General features: G+C 37.0%; 1 protein-coding gene and 1 long non-coding RNA gene across 4 annotated transcripts in view; both read left to right on the forward strand.

The window, feature by feature from the left end:
- The window catches only part of gpc6a (glypican 6a), a 343,841-nt gene that overhangs the window by 140,364 nt on the left and 194,229 nt on the right, over positions 1-9,248 (forward strand).
- LOC137495391 (uncharacterized) lies at positions 5,503-8,257 on the forward strand. 2 transcript variants are annotated; one of them, XR_012405382.1, is made up of 6 exons: positions 5,503-5,577; positions 5,714-5,801; positions 6,531-6,614; positions 6,734-6,773; positions 6,849-7,024; positions 7,361-8,257. It is a non-coding gene; the product is annotated as an uncharacterized lncRNA (long non-coding RNA). The 2 variants fall into 2 exon arrangements; XR_012405381.1 differs by lacking the exon at positions 6,734-6,773.

A 9,248-nucleotide genomic window follows, 5' to 3' on the forward strand; every position in this document is an offset into this window, starting at 1 on the left:
ACTTCAAACTCTTTGAACTCCTTGACCTTTTAAACTTGGACACCCGCTCTAAATAATGAACACAAGCAGTGAAGAGTTGGCAATGGAGTGCTGGAGCTGGCAGATTCTGCTCCCATATTTCCACAGTCCTCTCGTCTGAATAACAGGGCAGCATCTGAAAGTGTGGCTGCGTCTCTGGAGAGGCGTCCGTCTGCGCTCTGGTCCACTTTCTGTGTTCATCTGATAACCAAGACAGAAGCGCGGCCAGACTCTGTCTTGAGTGGAGCCGGGCCGAGCTCCCGAAAACCAAAGCCGGACCAAAGCCAGTCCACTTCAGTCCAGCAGAAGCTTATCAGCGCAGCCGGATTCAGAGTTTCAGCCTCTGAAGACCCACAGACAGCATGAAAAACACGGCCTGTCAGTCAAGAAGCTCTTCATCCAGAGCCAGACGCTGGAAACTGGAGAAACACTGCCACGAGGGAGCAAAGATGTGCTTTAGACGGGGCTGACCTGCACTGTAGAACACACCCGGAAATAAGCAGCTTTTTGTTTTTCATGTGTTTATCTTTTATTTTCCTTCTTTTATTTATGCTTTTAAATTCTATTAGTAACCGCTATTCTATTTAAATTCTATTCAATACCTACATAAATCTATTCATCCATACAAAAAATAATTTCTCTATCTAGCTATAAATATCCATCTCTGAACCATCCATACAAGCATCCATCTATATATCTATGATTCTTCCATCCATCCATCTATTTATCTATGATCCATTCATCCATCCAATACATCCATTCATCAGTCCATACATACACACATACATAAATTCATCCATCCATCTACATATATTGCTATGAGCTATCCATATCTATGAGCTATCTATATATCTGTTTAATCCATCCATCCATCCATCCATCCATCATCTACTTATATGTTTATGATCCATCCATCCACCCATCCATCTGTATATTTGTTTCATCCATCCATCCACCAATCCATCCATCCATCCATCCATCCATATATCTGCTTCATCCATCCATCCATCCATCCATCCATCCATCCATCCATCCATCCATCCATCCATCCATCCATCCATCCATCCATCCATCTATATATCTGTTTCATTCATCCATCCATCCATCTATCATCTACCTATATTTTTATGATCCATCCATCCACCCATTCATCTATATATCTGTTTCATCCATCCATCCATTCATCCACCTATATATCTATGTTTCATCAGTCAATCCATCCATCCATCTATCCATAATCCATCCTTCCATCTAGGATTCTTCCATTCATACATCCATTCATATATTTATGATCCATCCATCCATCCATCCATCCATCCATCCATCCATCTATATATCGATGATCCCTCCATCCACCGTCTTTCCATCTGTCCTCTGTCGTCCTTCCATCCGTTCTTCCATCCATCGATATGTCAATGATTCATCCATCCATCCATCATCTACCTATATGTTTATGATCCATCCATCCACCCATCCATCTATATATCTGTTTCATCCATCCATACATACATCCATCCTCCATCCATCCATCCATCCATCATCTACCTATATGTTTATGATCCATCCATCCTTCCATCCATCCATCCATCCATCCATCCATCCATCCATCTATATATCTGTTTCATCCATCCATCCATCCATCCATCCATCCATCTATATATCTGTTTCATCCATCCATCCATCCATCCATCCATCCATCTATATATCTGTTTCATCCATCCATCCATCCATACATACATCATCTACCTATATGTTTATGATCCATCCATCCATCCTTCCATCCATCCATCCATACATCCATCTATCCATCTATTTATCTTTTTCATCCATCCACCAATCCATCCATCCATCCATCCATCCATCCATCATCTACCTATATTTTTATGATCCATCCATCCACCCATCCATCTATATATCTGTTTCATCCATCCATCCATTCATCCATCTATATATCTATGTTTCATCAGTCAATCCATCCATCCATCCATCCATCCATCCATCCATCCATCCATCCATCCATCCATATATCTATGATCCCTCCATCCACTATCTTTCCATCTGTCCTCTGTCGTCCTTCCATCCGTTCTTCCATCCACCGATATGTCAATGATTCATCCATCCATCCATCCATCTAGCCTCCATCCATTTATTTATCTATGATCCGTCCATTTATTAAGTTATATATTTTTGTTTCTATGAAATATTTGAAACACAGTTACTAAATGGAGTTCATTTAAATACAAACATTTTTAAAATGGTGACAAATTTAACGTGTCGAATGTATTCATTTTAATTATTTTATTATTATTGGCTACAGATTGCAAAAACGTCCTTTTATTTATACATATACAAACATAAATTAAAGAGTTATATAAATATTAGAAATACATTTACAATAGCATGCACAGTATGATTTAAAACACATTCTTCTAACATTCGATTATTAATATTTGTATTACTTCGAATGCTCAGTTTAGCTTGAGATTCCACAATGCAATCTATTTATAGATATTTATAATAGCCTGCAATGGCGCAAAAACCACTTTCTCGTAATATTTCCAAGTCCTCACAATCATGCTTTTTCCCCGCACAGGCAGATTTGGTGGAATGGACTCAAACCAGAGTGTTCCTTTGTGATAATGGTTTGCTCAAGAGCACTTAAAGTGGTCAAGTGAGCATCTTCTAAATGATTTGACCTGTAAGCGTGGGCTCTCAGAAGCTCTGCAGGATGAAAATGCAAGAATTGCGGATCTGCAATCTGGATATAATGGAGAGGTCCAGACTCATGGCGGGACGCTCAGGTCTAGATTTGGCCGTCCGGAAGCGCACAGACTGCCTGGCAAAGCTCCCAATCCCAAGTCAGCGGCCCAGATGCACTAATTAAAAGCCTCCTCGCTGATACGCAGCCATTCTGCTTTATGGACACTGCCAACTTGGATGATGCTCCAATGCCCAATGGAGCACATAAGGCGGGAATGGAGTCCCATGAGCTGATGGCTGATGAGCTGTACATCATCACTGGCGGAGGGGACCCGCACAAACATATGGGGAATATGGAGGAGAAGTTTAATTAGGGAGTAAAGACTTCTCGAGTTTTTAATCGCTCTCGTTTCATTTGTTTTCCAGTAAAAGTATCTAAAAATCATTCAAACAAAATCAATTCCCCCCCAGAAGCAGCGCTGCATGTAATATGGAGTAGTTTGCATAAGAGTTGTTTTGATTGATTGTGAACATTGGATGTGAGTGCGTTTTGCACTGAATTTGAGTGCGCTCCGTGTTAATGTTTGAAAGTTTGGTGTCAATATGACGTTTTTGGAAAGAAATGGCTAAACGTCCCAGATCACCAGTTAACTACACATAAACGGGGAGTAATCTCCCATTAAGGCAATGTTATTGTAAAAAATATATATAATTAAACCATATTAACAAAAATAACTGTAAGTGAAAGCAGGTGAAACATACCGTGTCTGATAATGTGAATGGTTTTATTTGGCAACAATAAAAAAAAAAAGTGCACAGCTGCACACTAAAAGAGGTTAAGTGTGTAAAATGCGCAGTGTGACCCCTTTAAAGAGGCCTCGTTCCTCAAGTGCAAATTGAATCAAGTCGTGAAAACGTTTGAGATTACCAAGAAAGATGCTCATGGAAGCTTGTGTTTTTCCTCGCGTGACCTGTTTGTGTTACTAATGTATTTGCGCTGGTTACCCAACAGTCTCTTGAATACACTTCCATGTAATCCGGTTTGTCAGCTGTATGCATAAAACATTACAAAATTCAAACTCAGAAGCTCAGCGGAGATTCACACTGCTGTTATTGTGGGAACACACTCACATCTATCCATCTATACATCTATCCACCTATATATATCATAGGTGGGCATAAATCACTTTTTTTCAATTTAGCTTAATCTCACTGTAATCTTGGAATTAAACTTGATTAAAATGGCTCATTTGAATTCTGCCGAAGGCATTCAGAATATGTAATAATCTACTTAATGTAATATATTATATGTAAAATGATGACTAAAAGTAAGTTTTTGAGAATGGTTTTCTCAAGCCAGGTGGCGCATCAGACCAGGGGTTCATCTCCTGTTTCTAAAATGCACCACAAACTGCTTGAGAAACTGTTCTGCTATGATAATTGGTGATGAAAATAAACAATGTTCAATAAGATGTACTTGTGTTTGCTAACTGTTTATTTAGTTAAACATGAATTTTGTACTGTAGGCGGACATAAGCTCTAAACAGCGATTTTTGATCTCCTTAATCTCACTAAAGTCATAACTGAACTAAACAGAAAAGGAGTTAAAACATGTGGAGTATGCTTATATTAGTGGCGTTATTAAAGTAAACACCGCAATCAAACTATTATCGTCATGTAGGATTTTCTCCATATTTTCCACACACGCGGCTGTCTTTAAAGGACCGTACACACACAAACACACATACATATATTTTTTCTTTCCATTTGGCGTGCTGTATTAAACTCCATAACACTTTCACCAGTCCTACCTCCTTATTTGCCTCTAATACCTCAGTTTGTCACAGGGGCATGAATGAAATGCTCATGAGTAGGCCCACCCGGAATCTGCGCTTGCAGAATTCCGCAGATTTTTCTCAGATTTTCCGCAGATTTTCCGACCATCATTAATTCTGTTTATTTGCTTGAGAAAATGTGTGTAAATCTATATTTATCCAGTTTTTAAATTAACTACAGTGATATATATATATATATATATATATATATATATATATATATATATATATATATATATATATATATATATATATATATATATATATACACTCTCAGAAAAAAAGGTACAATGAGGGTACAATTTTGTTCCTAGAGGGAACAAAATATAAAATTGTACCTTTAAAGGTCCCATATTGGTCCTTAGGGTACAATTTTGTACCCAAATGGGCTATAAAGGTACAAATGTCCAGATTTAGGTTTGAAAGGTACATTTTTGTACCTTTTATAGCACATTTGGGTACAAAATTGTACCGTAAAGGACCAATTTGGCACCTTTAAAGGTAAAATTATATATTTTGTTTCCCTATAGGAACAAAATTGTACCCTCAGCTCATGATAAGATCAAGACACTATATAACAATAATTTAAATGTATTACTATAACTAAATTAGTATAACTAAACATTAATACTAAAATACATAATTTAAAAATATAATAAATAAATAAATTGATTGAATTAAATATTTTAATAATTATTTTTTTCATGTATTTAAATTACATTTTTTCTCAAAAATGTTAATAATTTAATTTATAATTAAATGTAATTTTAATCATTAAAAACGTAAATACTGGTCTTTGCTTACTGTTTAAGTCGCTATAGTATATATGGGATGTAGAATAAACCATGCAGAGTGACAGCATCTTCATACAGGTGGTGATGTTGCTGTCTCTTTAAGAATTTGGCTTGTTGAGACGTTATAGTAGTGTTTGTTACTGAGGCGGACCGTCGACTATGCTGGCTGTTTACACAGAACTTCGCACGCTTTTCAAAGAAAAGTCTATTTTGGAGTCCACACTTTTCAGGTAAGAATGTATTAAAGATATATTTTCAGTCTCATTTTTACATGTGAAGCCGTGTTCTGTTGATTTTGTCTGACTCTCTGGTCTCGGCTTTCCCCCGCTTTGTGCTCCGGGCTGGCTGGTGTACGTTGGCCTGCAGGATGGAGTTTGCTAAGATGTCTGCAGCTTATTAAAGAAGTTAATACAATGTGATATCGAAGTCACCGAGGGACATAACCTTATAGACGGTGAGTACTATATGCTGTTAGTTTTCTCGGTGTAAAAGTTCCCTTTATCGCCTACGTTACGTATTCGCGCCTTATATGTTACGTAACTGCTTTATTAATAAGTGTTGCCACAGCGGAATATTATCGCAAGCCAGATAGCAAAATACACTTGGGCCAGTTGCGGCTAGATTCTCGCCTGCCCGAGTCCGTCTGCTGTATCGTTACTCGGGCCAGATGCGGCGGCAGAAGCGAGCCGACTCTGCCGTAACCATGCACCGGAATCGGGCCGTGAGTAATGTGCGGTGTGGCCCAGAGCTGCCGCGACTGAAGTCTTCATATACCTTGATATAAAACCTTTTGTTATTAATACTGGAATTTGTAATTATCAATAATGTTTTATATTTTGAGGCCATTTTCTAGCCACGGTTGACCGCGGAAATGTCATTTTAGACGGTTATATACACCGCCATTTTGTGAAGAAAAATCACAATTTTGTCACCGGCAAAGCGACTGATTATGTAAACGTGGCTAGTTACAAACGTGGCGTGTGTATGCTTGTACATATCTTCGTTTCAGTGTCTAAGTTACATTAATGTTGAGGAGTGTCCACAAACTCTCATGTCCAGAATTGTTGGTGCTTTACTATCGTTTAACGTTATACTTATATATAAATAAAATACTATAAATAAATAGTTATTGCTTTATCTTATTGCTTTCCTGAAGTTTATGAAGTTTCCAATTGTCTTTCAGGACAAGATTGAACAACATTATGCAGCCTAACAGCATTAGACCAATGAAGGCATGTCATATGAAAGCATGGCTCAGTTACAAGATGTAAGTATGTCTCATTATCTATACCATGGTTTTAATGGCTTACATACTATTTTAAATTTGTAGGTTTTTACTTACAAACAACAATAAATGTACACCTACGTGTTTAAAAATGTTGCCAGCCTTGTTAAGCGAGACACTTCAACATTTCGTTGTGCTCAGGTGCGTATGTTGTTTTCTGTTCAGTATATGCTGTGATAAATGCATTTTATAATGTTTGATATTCTTTATATTAAGATGACGCAGTGGGTAGTGCTGTCACCTTACAGCAAGAAGGTCGCTGGTTCGAGCCTCGGCTGGGTCAGTTGGCATTTGTGTGAGGAGTTTGCATATTCTTCCAGTGTTCGTGAGGGTTTCCTCCAAGTGCTCCGGTTTCCCCACAAGTCCAAAGACATGCGCTATAGCTGAATTTGGTAAGCTTATTTGTCTGTAGTGTATAAATGTGTGTGTGAATAAGTGTGTCTGGATGTTTCGTAATACTGGGTTGCAGCTGGAAGGGCATCTGCTGCATAAAACATATGCTGGATAAGTTGGTGGTTCATTCCACTGTGGCGACCCCAGATTAATATAGGGACTAAGCCAAAAAGAAACTGAATGAATGAATGAAATTTATATTAGTCTTTTAATCTGTGATACTTTTTTTTTAAATCAGTGAATATTAATTATTTTACTTTCTATGCATGTTGATTTTCTCTTCATTAGTGATAGAGTGACTGATATTAATGTAATTATTGCTTTGTCATTTACAGGGAATCATCTTCACCACATCCAACAGTTCAAGTACAGGAGGACACCACCGACTGGACAACTGTGTTAACAAGACAAGTCACGGCAGTCTTCAGAGTTGATGGGATTGTGATTGGCCGGGCTAATGATGTGGATGAATATACATTTTTGACATATCCATCTTATTAGAAGATCACCTTGATGTTTCTGCAGTGGAATGTTTTGAATGAACGGTGGACGGTGACAAGCCTGGATCTACTCCAGTTACCAGAGTGATCAACCTTGTTTTTTGTTTCTCTACATGCTCTTGGGATAATCACAATCAAGTTAATCCAGCACACTGCTCTCATTCATGCATAAAGCAAATTTTTAAATAACTTGTGGTCCTAATGACTATCAAAGAACATTTTCCAGATATGAGTGCTTTACATGTCATGTTTATCAAAAGCATAAACACATATTGTGTTACAACAAATTACAACTCCACTTGAGGATGATGAGGAGTAATCTACTGATGTTGAGGAAGAGGCTACTGATGTATTTGGTTTTCTGCACTGTTGAAGCAATTTATAGAGAAACATTGCCTTCATTCTGAAATACAGAGAAAATTTTGATGACAAATTATTTATTATGACTGAGTATTTTGACTCAAGACAAATACTTTGGACTTTATAAAGTGAAGTACTTGATGTAGCCTGTGTAATGTGTTTATAAATCTTAAACAGTATTCTTGTGGTCTTTGTATTAAGGGTAGATTATATACTGTACAGTGAGTGAACAATTTTTATTTGTTTTCTAAATTGTTCTTTTTACTGTTTTACATGTCTGCTTTATATTTACTGTGTAATTTTATTTCTTGACACATTCAGTTGTGAGTTGTAATGAAATATTTCTACATTAATAAATAAAAATGGACATCTGCGAACCGAAATATTTTATTTATTTATTTGTGCATGCAGTCACCAAAGGATCAAAATGCCTGGGTCAGTACCCTGAAAATGCTATATAATATAAAAAGGTACATTTTTGTACCTTCGGTGGGGGTACAAAATTGTCCCTTAAAGGGTACAAATGTAGAAGGTACAATTTTGTACCTTTAAATAGAGGTACAAATTTGTACCCTTAAGGGTACCACCCCAGTGACGGGCCATTTGTACCCTAAAAGGTACAATTTTGTACCTTTTTTTCTGAGAGTGTATAGTACATATTTGTACAGTATTATTTTCAGTCTTTGCTTTACTTACCATATAAAGTGAATCTAACTGGATTTGCATTTTAAACATAAAAAAAAAAAAATTTTTCTTTTTTTAATTCACATATTATGGTTTTAGTTATGATATTCCCAAAATATTCCTGCAGAAATCCACAGATTTTTACCAAAATTCTCTGCAGAAATAGCAAAAAATGTCTGCTGATTCCATCTGGCACTACTAATGAGTTAAAGTGAAAATGCTGAACTGCAGTTAAAGTCACCCAAAATTACAGGAAACTCTTACATAAAATTACTTAGCGTAAACACCTTAATTATATCATTGTCTATTAAGGCAAAAAAAACTAGACTACAGATGTCCATGTAAATGTCAGTAGTGTCTTCGAAGTAAGCTGCTGATTTGATTCAGAAGAGCACTTTTTTGTCAGACGGCTCACCGATCAGGTATACATCCGCGCTAAAATACCAAGGTGAAAGTCATCATAGCTTGCATAGAACAGACCCAGCTCCCAAACCAACTTTGAGAATAGATTAACGGCAAAAAATTCTTAGCACCCGATATATATCAAATCAAATCAAATCAAATCAAATCAAATCAATTTATTGTCACATCATAAGCAGCATGTGTGGTATGATGAGTGTAAAGCTTAAGTGCTGGCTCCAGACAGTACAAAATACAGAGTGCACATACAACGACAGTG

This window comes from Danio rerio, chromosome 1, assembly GCF_049306965.1.
Source record: "Danio rerio strain Tuebingen ecotype United States chromosome 1, GRCz12tu, whole genome shotgun sequence".
Taxonomy (NCBI): domain Eukaryota; kingdom Metazoa; phylum Chordata; class Actinopteri; order Cypriniformes; family Danionidae; genus Danio; species Danio rerio.